Source organism: Pseudorca crassidens, chromosome 9 (genome assembly GCF_039906515.1).
Source record: "Pseudorca crassidens isolate mPseCra1 chromosome 9, mPseCra1.hap1, whole genome shotgun sequence".
NCBI lineage: Eukaryota > Metazoa > Chordata > Mammalia > Artiodactyla > Delphinidae > Pseudorca > Pseudorca crassidens.
Window position 1 is genome coordinate 18,802,328 of NC_090304.1, and position 18,080 is coordinate 18,820,407.

At 36.3% G+C, this 18,080-nt stretch overlaps 1 protein-coding gene across 11 annotated transcripts in view; it reads left to right on the forward strand.

The window, feature by feature from the left end:
- LRRC4C (leucine rich repeat containing 4C) overlaps nt 1-18,080 on the forward strand; it is a 1,215,723-nt gene that overhangs the window by 499,234 nt on the left and 698,409 nt on the right. For 9 of the 11 annotated variants that reach the window (XR_010946072.1, XM_067749351.1, XM_067749352.1 and 6 more), the window contains one exon: nt 1,911-1,992. The gene's annotated coding sequence lies outside the window, so the exon portion shown is untranslated. Of the gene's footprint in view, nt 1-1,910; nt 1,997-18,080 lie in introns of all 11 variants that reach the window. The other 2 variants (XM_067749347.1, XM_067749356.1) reach the window with 1 other exon arrangement.

Sequence of the window (18,080 nt, forward strand, 5' to 3'; positions counted from 1 at the left end):
TTCATAGCTAAGGATCTGAGACTCAGTTAGAATGAAGTTACATAACCAAAACACAGTTGAACAGGAACTAGAACCTAGGTTCTCTCATGTCAAAAGAATAAACTCCTTCAAGTAAATCTGAAATCTGAAAAGGAATATATATAAATATATATCTATGTACATGTATAACTGAATCACTTTGCTGTATACCTGAATCACTGTAAATCAAGTATACTTCAATTAAAAAAAAAAGGAAGAGAGGTCTGTGAGCTAACATGGGCTTAACTTGTGTAGGATCTCATCAACCCTTTTTAGAGATTTGGGCTTTTATTAGAATGAGATGGAAGCTACTGGAAGCTTTTGAGCACAGAAAAGACATAATCTGATTTACCTGTTAATAGAATCATCCTAGCTGCTATTTTGACAATAGACAAAAGGAAGGAATAGAGTAAAGTAGGTCTCCATTGCAATAAAACTTAACAGAACTTATAGTGACTTGGACCAGCATATTAGAAGTGAAGATGGAGAAAAGCAGTCATAGTTTAGACAGATTTTGGATACATTTTGAAGTTAGCACCAATGGCATTTGTTAATACACTTGCTATGGAGTATGGGAGAAAGAGTGGAGTCAAGTTTTTTTGGAATGAGAAAATGGTAGGATGAAGTTGTTTCTCTGAGAAGAAACTGTAGAATGAGCAAATTGGTGGTGACAGTAAGCTCAGTATATGCTCATTTTAAATTGCCTATTAGAACTCACAGTGGGTCTAGCAAGTAGACAGTTGCTTATAAGTATGGCACTCATGTAGAGTTCGGCACTAAAATAGAAATTTGGCAATCCCAGATGTAAGGATTCTCTTTAAAAGTTTAAGCCTGGATTGGATCTGGTTGGGAGTTAGTCTAATAGAAAATAAGAGATGTTCAAGATGTGAGCCGTGGTGTATTGTATTATTACAAAGCTAGGGAAATGAGGAGAAAACCTCAGAGGAGATAAAAAAAGTGTAATCCGTTGAAGAAGGAAACTGGAGAGAATGATGTTTTGGAAGCCAAGTATAACAAGTATTTTAATTGAAAAGGAGTATCAGATTGGCGTAGTGTAAGGCCTTGACTACAGCATTACTAATGTCTGATTTACACCAAGATAGAGTAAAGAACAATTATTCCTTATATTTGAATGTCCATTGTGTGCACAGGGAAGGTGGTGATTAAAGAAAAAGAATACAGCAAAAATAATACAGCAACAGCAGAAACACTCACAGATAAAAACATTCTCTCTGCCTTTAAAGCTCAGAGGCAGGGAGACAGAATTTGGAACAGTCTCATAATGCATGACCATCAACAGTCTGTGGGACTATATATATAGATAGATGAAGTAGAAATTAATTTTGATAGGCAGCTTCAGGAGGGAATGAAGGTCACATTTGAGCTGGGTATTAAAGAATGACTATAAGTTTGTTGGGTAGGAAATGGGAATGGACAAAAGAATAATGACATTTCAGGCAGATAAGATGGCACAAGAAATGCCATAGAGGTACAAGAAGGCAGAATATGTACAGGGATGAGGAGTAAATTCATTTGACTGGAATAGAGTTATGCAAAGTAGAATGGGGTAAAATAGCGGTAGATACACTTTTTTGCCTTTATGGAAAATCTTGCTCAGCAGTCCAGTAGAAAGAAAAACTTGATAAAGTGAGAAATTTATCCACAACCAAATATTATAATTACTATCATTTTTTAAAAAGCCTTTTATATTCTGGGAAAAGCCTCGAGGACGACATAGTGTAACATGAATGTACCCTTGGAAAAATATATGGAAATATAAATTGTTCCCTGTAGGTTACTCCATTAGGCAGATTTTAATTTCAAATAATTTTGCTTGGGCTCTTTTCTAACTTCCTTAAATGTAATGTGTTTTTATTTTATCTCTTTCCTAGAAATGGTTCTCTGTATTGTGAGGCTGCAAGATCACCCAGGGAGAGTGGGACCAAACAGACCAGAACGTCTGACACACTGAATGTATGTGAGTACAAAATTAACAGCGTTTTAAAAAGAAAAATTGTCCTATATATGACTTAAAGTGCTTTGGAGTATATAGACTGTTTGTGAATTAATATGGCTAATTGCTGGATCCTTGGCATGGGCAAGCTCTCACTGGTGAGAGGGGTTTGTGTGTGCACCTGTGACAAAGGCTTGATTTCTCCTCTAAAGATACACATTCCATTTTTAGCGGGAATTACTGACTCTGATAACTGCTCTGCTTCTAGTAAAACTTTGAAAGCCTGCTTTCTGACCACAGCTGCATATATTCCCACTTCGTCTGCTCCCAGATTCCTACTGAACCCATTCTTTACCCTCCTTTAATCTTTCTCTGTCATTCTGGTCCCTCAGACACCACATTTAGTTTTATTTGCCTTCCTGAATACAACGTCAGCCAACTGGACAATTCTCCCTAACCCTCTTGTTCTCTATCAACTTTATGTCCTGCCATACTTACCTTGCCAATTGTCAAGTTAGTATGTATTTGTGTAATTATTTGATTATTTTATGTATCTTTCACTCGATCAATTGCTCCATGCAGACAAGGATCATGCTTGTTTGCTGATATAACATAGATGGTCCACGTTTCTAGGCTGCCTGCCCCTGCCTGTTCCTGAGTGGAATTTGGCCACTTAAAACGTTCATCCCTTTTTTTCTTTTTTGTCTTTTGAATATGTTTTATATATTTTTGTCCCATTCTGTTAAAGGGAAAATCAGTGACACTTTACACATTTAAATTAGTAATTGTGGGAATAATGCAATTAATTTATTGTCCTTCTCCAGCTGAAAGCTCTTCTAAATCTTAAGTTAAAGTTTCAACTTTAGTTTTAAGGAGATGCTTCTCAAAGTGTGCTGTTTTCTACAGGTAATATGCAGTAGAAACGCTGGTATTTTGGTGTTGATCTTAGAGTTCAAATTCATAACTTGAAGTTGTTTGTTCCCACTCTGGGGTCAAGAATGGTCACCACGATTCAGAATGGTCTGGATGTTTGTAAGACAACTTCTGGTGACCTTTTGAGCCTGAGCAGCTTGCCTTGGCCAACTGGGTTTATCTCAGATCCACCTCCATATCAGGAATCCTAAGGGTATCAGATGTCAGAACTTGCTCAGGGAACACCTGTGTCATCTCTCCCACCCCAGGAGACATAGGAGTGCAGTTCTAATGGGCACAAGGGGAGCTCACTGTCTTGCTGAAAACCCAGGACTCGCGTTGACTTCAGGCGTGGCTGGATTCAGAGCTCAAACAATGTCATCAGGACTCAATTTCCCTCCGTCTTGAGGTTCTTCCACTGAGATAGTTAAGACGTCAGGAGATCCAAGGTGGCCCCAGTCAGCTCCAGGTTTTCCCTTACTCTGGCTAGGAGGAGACAGTATCTCCAGACTCTCTATCTCCTCAGCTCCAAATCCAGTCAGGAGAGAATCATGCCTTCTCTCTTAGAGCATTTCCAGGTGTCATTAAGTCTCATTGGCTCTGAGTGGGTCACATGCACATTGCTAAGCCAATCACTGTGACCATGGAGATGCAGTATATTGATTGGCTTAGGCCTATGTCACCTGCTTCCTCTTCAGAATTCTTCCCAAATGGACAGCTTTCTCCCCTTCCCATATGGTCTCCTGCTGTATTTCCTTCTGGTCTCATGGGACCATCACACACCTGTGGCTCTGAGGTGCAATTACCTGGCTGCCTGGGTGGGAAGCAGCCCATATATCCTAGTGGATTTTTTTTTGAAATACCTTCACTTTATTGCACTCATCACATTATAAATTTGTTTGCTTTACACATTTGTTTTTCATACAAGACAGATGTTTAAAGGGCAAAAGTTATTGATCATTTTTAACAACTTTATAGTGGTATAATTCATAAACCATACACTTCACATATTTAAATTGTACCATTCAATGGTTTTTAGTATATTTATACTTTTGCAACCATCACCACAATCTAAATTTAGAACATTTTCACTACCCCAAAAATAAAGCCTGTACCTATTAGTTATTCCCCTATCCCAACCCTTTGTTGACACTTGCCCACAGCCCTGGGTGACCACCAGTGTATTTTGTTTCCATTGATTCTTGATACTTCAGAATAGACGTATCCAGATAATATTGGAATCATACAGTATGTGGTCTTTTGTAATTAGCATCTCTCACTTAGCTAAACATTTTCAAGGTTCATCCATGTTTTAGCATATATAAGTAATTCATTGTTTTTATTGCCAAATAACATTCCATTGTATAAACAATCCTCATTTATCAATCAATTAATCAGTTTATGGACATTTTGACTGTTTTTTACTTTTTTAAAAAAATTTATTTTATATTGGAGTATAGTTGATTAATGCTGTATTAGTGTCAGGTGTACAGCTGAGTGATTCAGTTATACATATACATGTATCTATTCTTTTTCGAGTTCTTTTCCCATTTAGGTTATTACAGAGTATTGAGCAGAGTTCTCTGTGCTATACATTAGGTCCTTGTTGGTTATCTTATTTTAAATATAGCAGTGTGTACACGTCAATCCCAAATCTCAACCTATCCCTACCCCCTCCCGACTCTTCTCCCGGTAACCGTAAGTTCATTCTTTAAGTCTGTGAGTCTGTTTTTGTTTTGTAAGTAGGCTTGTTTGTATCATTTTTTTAGATTCTGCATATAAGTAATATCATACGATATTTGTCTTTCTCTGTATGACTTGCTTCACTTAGTATGATGATATTCAGGTCCATCCTTGTTGCTGCAAATTTATGGTTGTTCAAAATCTCTGTACTTTTGGGTCTCAAATCTTCCCCAGATTGTCTCAGTTTGAAATAAAACAGCCTCTTGCTTTCTAGAAAAGATGAGGCTATCTATTATGAACATCACTGAATTTTTCTTCTTTAGACCTTAAAATATCTCTGTACCTATCTATAGTCTATTTCCTGTTTCCCCAAATAACTTTTTATACATATTAGATTTTAATCCTAACATTTTACATTTCTTTATCAACTTTATTAAATCAGCTATTCCTTCCTGATTTGCATTTCTCCATTTTTCTGATTCTTTCCACACAGGCAAAAACAACCATCATGCTTTTAGGTCCCTTATCTTGGAACAAATTCAACCAACCAAAATCAAAACAAAACAAGCCTCCTTCATCTCACTGTTACCTTATTTTTCCCCCCACTTAGACACTGTTACCCATTCAAAGTCTTTGTAGAACAGTGTTCTTTGCCAATTCATGTTAAATTCAAGAAAAGAAGGGGCTATTTTTATTTTTGTAGTACAGTGTATTTCCAGTGCATAGCACAATATCTAAAATGGTAGGGGCTCAATAATTAAATGAGTTAATTTTAGCTACCCTTTTACTTCCCACTCTCCACCTGAGTGTTAAAATTTCGCTTTAAGCACTGCTTAAATTAATCTTACCAAAATAACTAAACAAAATAGCTCCTTTCTCTGTTATTCAGTACAGAACCATGTTTCAAATACTCCTCTTATATGCTATATCATAATCTATCTTAATTACCGTTAACTGTGTGTATGCCTTATCACTGCATCAAAGCCTCAGCCCCTAGAGCTCAGGACAATTAACCTGGTATTTCCTTAGCCCCCACAACTCTTAACAAAGTGTTTACTAGTCAGTATTTACTAGTGAGTTGAATTCATAGCTTTAAATATTGAAGGGTCCTCTAGCATTGCTCTGACCACATTAGTATTACCTTTGATGAAATATTTTGCACCTAAAATAAAAATGTGAGTATATAATTGGATAGCCTTTTATAAACCATTTCAAATCATTAAAGTAATAATTTTTTTAAAACCCTATGCTGAATGAATCATGATATATGTGTTTTGTATTTGTAATCACGTTATTTCAACAATTAGAAATATTTATCCATACATATATTATATGTACACATACATACATAAACACAAAAACATTGCTTGTAACCACTTGATAAAAGAATAACTATTGTTTAAATTATTTCCAAGAAAATAAAATTCTCTTCCAGGTTCTTTAAATGCATCCAATAAATGCACACAAGAGAAAATAGAAAATCTCTTAAAAACCGTTTCAGGAACCAACAGAGACTTAAGAATTACTCTAGGGCTTCCCTGTTGGCGCAGTGGTTGAGGGTCTGCCTGCCGATGCAGGGGACACGGATTCATGTCCCGGTCCGGGAAGATCCCACATGCCGCGGAGCGGCTGGGCCCGTGAGTCATGGCCGCTGAGCCTGCGCGTCCGGAGCCTGCGCTCCGCAACGGGAGAGGCCACAACAGTGAGAGGCCCGCATACCGCAAAAAAAAAAAAAAGAATTACTCTAAATACTCCCAAACGCATTCTATGAGACCACCATCACCCTGATACCAAAACCAGACAAAGATGTCACAAAGAAAGAAAACTACAGGCCAATATCACTGATGAACATAGATGGAAAAAACCTCAACAACATACTAGCAAACAGAATCCAACAGCACATTGAAAGGATCATACACCATGATCAAGTGGGGTTTATCCCAGGAATGCAAGGATTCTACACAGCCAACATCATTCTCAGTGGTGAAACACTGAAACCATTACCTGTAAGACCAGGAACAAGACAAGGTTGTCCACTCTCACCACTATTATTCAGCATAGTTTTGGAAGTTTTAACCACAGCAATCAGAGACGAGAAAGAAATAAATGGAATCCAAATCAGAAAATAAGAAATAAATCTGTCACTGTTTGCAGATGACATGATACTATACATAGAGAATCCTAAACATGCTACCAGAAAACTACTAGAGCTAATCAATGAGTTTGGTAAAGTAGCAGGATACAAAGTTAATGCACAGAAGTCTCTTGCATTCCTATACACTAATGATGAAAAATCTGAAAGAGAAATTAGGAAACACTCCCATTTACCTTTGCAACAAAAAGAATAAAATACCTAGGAACAAACCTACCTAAGGAGACAAAAGAACTGTATGCAGAAAACTGTAAGGCACTGATGAAAGAAATTAAAGATGATACAAACAGATGGAGAGATATACCATGTTCTTGGATTGGAAGAATCAACACTGTGAAAATGACTCTACTACCCAAAGCAATCTACAGATTCAATGCAATCCCTATCAAACTACCAAAGGCATTTTTCACAGAACTAGAACAAAAAATTTCACAATTTGTATGGAAGCAACAAAGACCCCAAATAGCCAAAGCAATCTTGAGAAAGAAAAACGGAGCTGGAGGAATCAGGCTCCCAGACCACAGACTACACTACAAAGCTACAGTAATGAAGACAGTATGGTACTGGCACCAAAACAGAAATATAGACCAATGGAACAGGATAGAAAGCCCAGAGATAAACCCTTGCACATATGGTCACCTTAATTTTGATAAAGGAGGCAAGAATATACAATGGAGAAAAGACAGCCTCTTCAATAAGTGGTACTGGGAGAACTGGACAGCTACATGTAAAAGAATGAAATTAGAACACTCCCTAACACCATACACAAAAATAAACTCAAAATGGATTAAAGACCTAAATGTAAGGCCAGACACCATCAAAGTCTTAGAGGAAAACATAGGCACAACAGTCTATGACATAAATCACAGCAAGATCCTTTTTGACCCACCTCCTAGAGAAATGGAAATAAAAATGAAAATAAACAAATGGGACCTAATGAAATGTACAAGCTTTTGCACAGCAAAGGAAACCATAAACAAGACGAAAAGACAACCCTCAGAATGGGAGAAAATATTTGCAAATGAAGCAACTGACAAAGGATTAATCTCCAAAATTTACAAGCAGCTCATGCACCTGAATATCAAAAAAACAAACAACCTAATCCAAAAGTGGGCAGAAGACCTAAATAGACATTTCGCCAAAGAAGATGTACAGATGGCCAACAAACACATGAAAAGATGCTCAGCATCACTAATTATTAGAGAAATGCAAATCAAAACTACAATGAGGTATCACCTCACACTGGTCACAATGGCCATCATCAAAAAATCTACAAACAAATGCTGGAGAGGGTGTGGAGAAAAGGGAACCCTCTTGCACTGTTAGTGGGGATGTAAATTGTTACAGCCACTATGGAGAACAGTATGGAAGTTCCTTAAAAAACTAAAAATAGAACTACCATACGACCCAGCAATCCCACTACTGGGCATATACCCTGAGAAAACCATAATTCAAAGAGAGTCATGTACCACAGTGTTCACTGCAGCTCTATTTACAATAGCTAGGACATGGAAGCAACCTAAGTGTCCATTGACAGATGAATGGATAAAGAAGATGCGACACATATATACAATGGAATATTACTCAGCCATAAAAAGAAACGAAACTGAGTTATTTGTAGTGAGGTGGATGGACCTAGATTTTGTTATACAGAGTGAAGTAAGTCAGAAAGATAAAAATGTATGGAATTTAAAAAAAGAAAAATAAAAGGTTCTGAAGAACTTAGTGGCAGGAGAGGAATAAAGAGGCAGACATAGAGAATGGACTTGAGGACACGGGGAGGGGGAAGAGTAAACTGAAATGAAGTGAGAGAGTGGCATGGACATGTATACACTACCAAATGTAAAATAGATAGCTAGTGGGAAGCAGCCTCATAGCACAGGGAGATCAGCTTGGTGCTTTGTGACCACCTAGAGGTGTGGAATAGGGAGGGTGGGAGGGAGACACAAGAGGGAAGAGATATGGGGATATATGTATATGTATGGCTGATTCACTTTGTTATACAGCAGAGACCTATGCACCATTGCAAAGCAATTATACTCCAATAAAGATGTTAAAAAAAAGAGTAAGATTAGACGGAAAAAAAAAAAAAAAAAGAACCTCTGAGGACCTCAGGAAGATAAAGATGGAAAATGCAAAAGAAAAGTAAGACTATAGCGGGTAGAAGTGTCACTATCCATATAACAGGAGTCCCAGAAAGAGAAAAAATCCATAGGGACGAAAACACACACACCTTTGGAAAGCAGAGCCTCATAGATAAGACGACTGGAGCAGGAGATATCAATGAATCTTTAAAATAAAAGTTGTCTGATCAAGGACACAAAAATGAGCAAGGATTTGGAATATTTGAGAAACAGTTACGAGCATGATGGGATGCTGTGTTGTTGGTGGCCTGAACCTGCACATGGTCTTCACCACTGGGAATGTGTCCAGGGCAAGCAAGGAACTGAATTTTAATTTTCTTTAATTTTAAGAAATTTGAGTTTAAAATGCTAATACTTGATTCAGGTATTGGAAAGCTTTTAAGTATGCTTGGAACAACTTGGGTTTGTGAATCTCCTCTTGCAGTTGTAAATTGAAACCTAAATACAGATCAACTATATCTGATGTGAATTTAGTAATTATACTGAGATGCACTAAAAGTGTAACATTTACCCCAGGTTTATAATGCTAAATACAGAAAAGAGAGAGTAAAATGTCTGATTAATATTTTTATATTGATTATATGCTGAAATTATCCTATTTTGGATTTGTTGGGTTAAATAAAATATATAATTAAAATTAAAAAAATATAGAATTACTCTACACTTGCCTTCCTGCTATACTCATTTTTGCCTTTCCAAAATATGTCCTTATTTTTTATCCTGTTTGATTCACTTCTTCCTCCAACTCACATGGATTTGCAGCCTGAGTTGAGAATATTTTCCCCAGGTCTGATTTTCTAAGACTCCTTTGGGGCACTGTGTCCAATATGACCTGTGGGCTGAATGTACTGAAACCATGGATTAAAGTTTCTCCCCATGCACCCGGCTCTGGCCATTAGGAGAACTCACAGGTCAGTGGAAAGAGATTAGGCAAATCCAAAGTGATTATTTGGTGACTTGCAGGCCAAGTACTTTACTGTTTAATTAACTTATCTGTTTCCCCTTTCACTGTAACTTTGTATAAAGAGAAATAACTTACTTAAGAAAATATGGTGGATTCAACTTGTTTTTCTCCCTGCAAAAAGTCTTGAGTGTGACCCTCATGCAGATTTTAAGTTTGAATTCTATTACTTGTCTTATGCTCACTCACATGATCGTTGTTTATCATAGGGGCATCTGCAAAATCTAAATAATATTTAAAGCAGTAACATTTTAAAAATCTAGAATCAGTATCAATTCAGGGAGGACCACAAAGGCTTATTTTTGGGAGGTCTCTCTGTCTCTAATTCAGTCACTTGGATGACTGTGTAATCTATGCCTCTTCTGTAATTATTTGGCCTATGCATTTGGCCAATTCCTGCAACCCAGTCTGTAGAGGATGCATCAGAGACACTGAACCAAAGGACCCCCAATTGTATTACTTTCATTCGGGCTTCATTTAGTTTTTCAGGTGGATATGCTTTATTTGCTCCCTCTGTGCCACTCTGTTTCGGAGGCTGACCTGTGCAGGCTAGAACGATGGGCTCTAGTCCCTCTACAGCCAATGGGAGGCCCCAGCAAGAGAAAATAGGAAAGGAAAAGTGAGATCAGCATATTCATTCCCCAGGATCCCTCTCTGCAAGTTCATCAAAGGCTGACTGCATCCCTCAGCCAAAGGTCTATTCTTTTCAAGGCTACCTTCTAGGCAAGAAATACGTAGATACGGCTTACATGCACTGCTTCCTCTCCCACACCCTTCTGACCTAGGGATCATACTCCTTTTTTCTTACTAGCTCAGAGTCCTGCACCTGGCTTCTCTACATCCTGGTTACTTTTTTGTGAATAGCCTCTTTTAAAATATACCCTTCTCAAATGATCTTAATCTGAGTATTTCTTATTTCTTATCAGAACACTGGTATAAGGTCTCTTCTTGAGATTCTTTAATTAGCCTCATACTGACTACAACTTTGCAAAGTGATCACTAATAGTGGTGAGCAACAAACTAAATATAAGTATTTAGATAATAGGCATGAACTAAGTGTCAATACAGAAAGAGGTCTTGGGAAAATATGAGAAAATATTGCATTAGCAATGTTTGTTGTTTCCTTCTGAACATTTAGATTGAACCCTAAAACACATTCAGGAATTGAATTATTAGGAGATGGTACCATTTTGCGGGTACCTTATCTTTCTTTTTTCTTTTTTTTTTTTCTGTTGATGGATAGCACTGAAATTATGCTGAATCTGCCAGGATATATAAATCAAACTTTTACCAATTTAATTTTTCCTTTTAGAGGTGTTACAAGTTAATTGACTGATGGGGCCAGTAGCTGAGCTCTTTTGGACCTTGACAAAGGGATGAATCTGGTGGGAGGCCATATTTATCAAAAAAGAAGTTTGACTATATTAGTATTGTTGGTATTCAACAGTTCAGAAATATTTCTTAATGATTTGCTTTTTTTTTTTTTGTATTTTTAAAGAGGAGATGTCGAAAAGCAGCAGAATTGGATCTCTTTCATCTGAGAAAAACTTAAATGAGAAATATGCTTTTTTATTCAGTTAAACAAACTAGACTCTGAACTTTTTTAATGTCTATTTTAAAGGAGAGAGGCAGTTCTTGATATTAAAGTTAATACTGTTTATAATCACCCACCAAAACATTTCCACAGCATTTGAAATTTAGTTGCTACTTTGAAATTATAAAAGAAACTATAGACCTATTAGAGAAGGTTTGAGAAATTGAGAAAAAGAAGTTTATAACTCTAACCTAGAACTATTATAATTTTAGTACATTGACCTCGATTTTCTTATATAGTTTTAATCTTAGTTCATAAACAATTATTTGCATCCATAGGCTAAGAATTTTTCCAAATTCCTACATAGTTTTATAATAATTAATTTTAGATATCTTTAAAAAACTTCTTTCCACAGAGTAAATGTTCAATAAATGTTAGCTATTATTTAATAAAACAGATATTTAATACAGTTTAAAAAAGTTAGAATGCTTTAGTTATAATAACATTCTTTGATATCCACATATTTCCATATAATGAATTAGCAAATTTCATTAATTCTAGGATGTACATTTTTGCAAAATTTTCAAACTCTAAAACTGAAGCACATTTTATTATAGTACAAAATAGTTTAATTTTCAGCATGTTTTTCTTTTATGTGATATGTAAAATAGCAAGGAGTCCATGATATCTTAATATTTTAATTTCTGAGATTAGATTATCAGACATTGGTGATTGTGTGTGTGTAAATGTGACAGTGAATACTGAAAGAAAGATTATACCTCCTCACTTACATGCTGTCTGGAAGTCCTTTCTGTTTTAAACCATGAAAACTGCTACCAAAAAACCCCCCAAAAATTTAGACAGTGAAACCAAAAGAAACTGGTTAATTTCATTGCTTGAGTTAAAGTGTTTTTAAGAAAATATTTGTTCTACATTTCCCTTTTAAACTTTTAAACAATGTTTGAAGTCAAGTATATTTGGGATCAATTTACAAAAAGAAAAATGTTTACGTTGATTCCTTAGGAAAAAGTGTTAAAAATAGATGAAAAATTTTTCCTCCCTCTAAGACAACATCTTCTGTTTAAAAATAATTATATATTGGCCTTATACACATACCCGTCCTCCCAATAATTCAGCAGAAATCAAGTTCTGTGTGAAACACTAAAGTGAACTATAATATGTCAAAAAAAAAAAAAGAATGCCTCTGAGTACTTCCCACTTGCAGGCAAAGACATCATTTCTTTGTAATAATAAAAATTACATTTTAATCAATACGCCCTTTGCTATTAATCCATTTTTGACTGCCTGAAGAGATTTTAATAACAGGTTAGGAAAATCATCCATCCAATGAGTCATTCCAAAGAGAAAAGGGCTGGAATTCTTTCGTTTCTAATTCAGCATGTACAGAATTGATATGTATGTTTTACATTCTTGCTACTCTTAGAAGAACCTAGCATTTCATTGTGTACTGAGTATTTTACTTAGTAACTTAAAAAATCATCTATGATTTTTTATTGGTGACACAAATTGATCACCAGTCAGCAAATATACATTTTCTTACCTTTGGTAAGAACTAGATGTTTGATGGTATTCTCTAATGGTCAGTGCCTGCTGTGATACAGCTATAAGCTAGGTTTTACTTTTACCAAATTTTCTTTTTTTAATTAATTTTATTTTATAAAATAGCAATGCATACTCATTTTAGAAATATCAGGGAGTACAGAGAAAACGCTTATGAACTTGAATACTCATGCTACTCCCTTGCCAAACATAACCTTCATTATCACAGATGCATGGATGCATGCAAATATTGTCTCTATGCATGTGGTTCAATTTTTTATTTATTGTAAATATTTTTTTCTTTTTAGTAAGTATGTGTATAAATTTTTTTTAAAGTTTGTGTGGTATTTCTTTGTAGACTTCTATCTTGATTTATTTAGCTAATACTCTAGTGTTAAAAGTATATTATATCCAAAGTTATATTGTTAGGAAAGTGCCAGGATGGACATGCTCATAACTTTTTTATGGATTGATTCTATTTTAGTAGAATCGATTCCCCCAAATAAAATATTGGAGTAGCAATCACACATAATTTGAGTGTTTTACATCCATGCTATATCTAAATGAAAACAAAATTATCAAGCAATGTAGGAAAGTGATTCAGTATTTTAAAAATATTTATTATTTTACCAATATTTATTAGTCCATTTGGGCTGCTATAACAAAGTACCATAGACTGGGTGGCTTAAACAACAAACATTTATTTCTCATGGTTCTGGAGGCTGGAAGTCCAAGATCAAGGGACCAGCAGATTGGGTGTCTGGTGAGCCCCCACTTTGTGGTCCAGAGACAGCTTTCTTCTCTCTGTGTCTTCACATGGCAGAAGGTGAGAGGAATCTCTGGGATCTCTAATAAGGGCACTGATCCCATTATGAGGGCTCCACCCTCATGACTTAAGCACCTACCCAGGGCCCACCTCCAAATACCATCATACTAGGGATTAGGTTTCAACATATGAATTTGAGGGGACACAAACATTTAGTCTATAGCATATGACAATGCTCTTCTATTATTACTTTGATTTTTCTTTCTTCATCCTTAATAAGCATTAATATTTTTCATACATTTATTGTCTATTTTTATTTTTCCTTTTGTTAATTATGCATTTATGTCCTCATCTGGGTCATGTTTACTCAGGACAAACTAAGAGGAGAGAACATAATGTAAAGCATGGAGGTCATAGGGAAAAAGGAAAGAAGGCATTCTCCCCAGTAAGCATCACTGCCTGATGGAAAGTAATCTCTTACCCTGGGGACTTATGATGAATTTGGCATTTTTACTGAATGCCAAAGCAAATGTGCATTTTAGTGAAACTCCAGTCTGACTGGTTCTTGGCATTTATGTTGATTAAAGGAAAAACAACTTAGACTTTCACTTTCTTTTTAAAGCCACCTGTTAGCAGGTGGTATCAGCACTGTTAACAGTGAAGGTTAAGAACTTTCTACATTAAAGTAAGAACTCAAAAGAAATCAGGGGGCTTCCCTCGTGGCGCTGTGGTTGAGAGTCCGCCTGTCGATGCAGGGGACACGGGTTCGTGCCCCGGTCCGGGAGCCATGGCCGCTGGGCCTGCGCGTCCGGAGCCTGTGCTCCGCAACGGGAGAGGCCACAACGGTGAGAGGCCCGTGTACCGCAAAAAACAAACAAGCAAACAAAATAAATCAGGAAAATGTATTGACTATCTACAGTGTTTGAGGTGGTGGACTAAGAATTCACTTATGTTACATTCTTTTTGACAGTAGACATGTAATTTTTGTTTCAGAATCCATTTTATCCATCTTTATTTCCCCAGTGCCTAGAATAATACCTGCCATATATTAAAAGTTCCAGAAATGCATAATTATCTCTGATTTACAGACAATAAAAACCAATGATCAGAGAAACTGAGTAATGTTGACCTGAGCCACACAGCTCAAAAGGGATTGTCTCAAAATTCAACATCAGTTTGTCCAAACCCAAACTATATACTCTAAATATTTCATCTAACATCTCTTCCTAAGATAATGTGTCTCTTGTTATACATTCATTCTAGTGCAAGAAAGGCTAGATAATGCTGTGGAACAAATAACCCAACCATCTCAATTGTTTACAAACAACAAGGGTTCGTTCTCCTGTATACAATGTAATAATTGCTTGTTAGCCAAGGGCTCTGCTCCTCCCTGTCTTCTCTCCAGGATCTAAGGTGAGGTAGCACATCCTCCCTGGACCATTTATGATTACCAAGACTAAGGAACAAAGCACAGAAATCTTGTCCTGGCTTGTTAAAGCTCCAGTCAGCAGTGACATGTAATATATCTGGTCGCATTTCACTCCTAATTTCATGAGTGTCATGAAACTTCATGGGTGCTTAAGCGTGGGAAAATGAAATTGGGTGGGCCCAAGGTAGTGACAAGGGTACTTATGAGTGAAAGAGGATGGCAGGAAAAGCCGAGTCTGAGAAGGAGATATGAAGATGGTACACAGTAGGGGGAAGAAAAAGCTAAATATTGTGGACAGCTCCTTCCTCTTGTCACCAAATACTCAAATAACTCTGTGATAGTTAATGTTATGTGTCAACTTGACTGAGCCACAATATCTAGATATTTGGTCAGACATTATTCTGGATGTTTCTGTGAAGGTAATTCTTGGTTGAGAGTAACATTTAAATGAGTAGACTTTGAGTAAAACAGATTATTTTGCATAATGTGGGTGGACCTCATTCCACCAGTTGAAAGCCTTTATGGAACAAAGGCCAACCTCTTCTGAGCAAGAAGAAATTCTGCCTGTAGTCTGTCTTTGGACTGGAATTGCAAATATTCCCGACAGAACAAGTTCTTCGTTTAAAAGAGATCATGTTTGAATGGGTAAAGGATGATATCCAATGATATTCAAAGGCATTAGTCCAACTTCTAACAGGCAGTGCAATCCTCAGGCAGAGTACCAAGATTGGAGAGGGATGAAATTTATATGGTCCAAGAGGATAATAAACAAACACATATCCTATTGGTTCTGCTTCTCTGGAGAACCCTGACTAATACAGACTTGTATTTCTGTGTAGAACACATTCATTCCCCCATAACAGGCATGCAGTTGCTGTGTCCAGCTCAGAGTCTCAGTCCCTAAAAGAAGCCCTGTAGTCTTCATCAGTGTGGCTATAGCCCTGGAGATCTGTGAATCAAAGGGCAAATGATGTGCCCCTTTTGCAGCTTATAGGTAGTAATCAAACACTGATGGGAATAAACACTTCTGGAGGATTGGCTATGTTCTTTGATGAGGTATAATTCTGCTCTATTGGAGGGGTTCCTCTGTTCATGAATTCTAATTTATATTCTTTTGGTTTGTCCTTTAGGGATATTATTCTTTTTTCACCATGATTCTTGGTTGCATCTGAAATGTTCCTTGGAAAATATGCTCTCCTAGGAGAGATGAGCAGCTTTTTCAACGCACTTTCTGCCCAAGGGTCTTTTTTAAATTTCATGTGTAAGTCTTTGTCTCAAAAACTTAGTTGGCTCCTTACTGATCTGATAGACTCTGTGTGCTGCTAGCTACTCTAGTGGTACGTTTTAGGGTGTACCTCTTAGCTTTTGCTACATTTCTTTGGTTTTCTTCTCCAATTACTTTTTTCTCTCTCTAGGCTGAATTATGGGCACCTAGAACTTATTAGGTTTCAGTGGGGAAACAACACCCCTTGTCTCTAATTTCATAGCCAATGTGTCTAATTGAAATGAATTACTAGGCAGCTGAATCCTTACTCTAAGACACCTTAATCCCTTCAGGTCTTTTAACAATGAGTGTGCTGGTCATACTTTTGATTGAATCCTTACTACAGCCTGAGTTCTAATGAACTATGCCCTGAAGGTCTTCTTGTTTTTCTTGCTTTATATTTTATGCTGCAAGTCCTTGAATTTGTGGACTGTCTTCTTTAATTACTTATAAGCAGGCAGATAATGTTCTGAGCTCATCTTTTTTTTTTCTTAGTGATTTGCTGAACATAGACAACACAATGAATTAACATTATATGTTCTAATTTTTCCCTAAAGATACAAGTTCATTAGTTCTATGGATTAATTGCCAACTCACAAGAGGTGACATCTTCACCAAATGCCTTGCTGTTACATAAGAGAAGTTACCATCTTTTTTTGTCTCCTTTGACAATTTTCTCACTATTTTTATCCATTAAGCATTTAGGCCTTGATATGATAGTGGTCTTCTTTTAGGTATCAATTTTTTAATGAGTTTAGATAGACTAGTTTAGTAAAAGCAACTCCAACATATCAGTGGCTTCAAATAACAAAGGCATATATAATATATATATATATATATATTTATATATATACACTTTTTTATTATACGTTGGAAATCAACTCTGTTCTATGCCATTCTTATTTAGGATTACCAGCTGTGGAAGGTTTCATCTTTATGCTTCCATGTTTGCTGAGGGAGACAAATAGGAACATGTATATTGCACACTGACTATTAAATCCTCCCCCGAAAAATGACATATATGACTTTTCCTCATGTGTTAATGGACAAAGCAATATACATGACCACAATAAACTTCAGAGGGGTGGGAATGTGCAATCCTAACATATGCCTGGAAGAAAAACTAGAAATATTGAGTGAACAATATTAATGACTGCTACATGCTTATACCCAACAATACTTTATTTTTGAGAAGAATGCCAGATTGTAATCACCATTTTTTTCTTGTTGATTGCCACATCCTTGGCTCAGTGCATAGAAATAAGTTGGTACTCAATAAACATTTGTTTAATTAATTGGATGTTACAGTGTTTTCTTAATACTGATAGAAGATGCATGACATTTCAGATTTGTAGAGTTCACTTCAACCATTCCATCAAATACAAGCTCTCACTGTCTTTGCATTGATTTGCAAAATGTATATGGCTTTTTCTCTTGGATATTTTCTCTCTCTATGCCATGAAAGTTATGAGTAATGGCCAACTTTCCAAAGAAGAGTATAAAATTATTAACAAACTGGAGGCATTTTTAAAAAGCACAGAAAGAAAACAAGCTGGAAGGGGGATTCTGGCATTGGGGTATACTTTTGCTGATGAATTACTTTCTGTACCAGAAACATATTTCAAATAATCTTGACAAGAGAATGAATGAACTGCCAGGAGCTATCCTAAGGCAACACCAAATTTAGGGCTCTTGTAACCAAT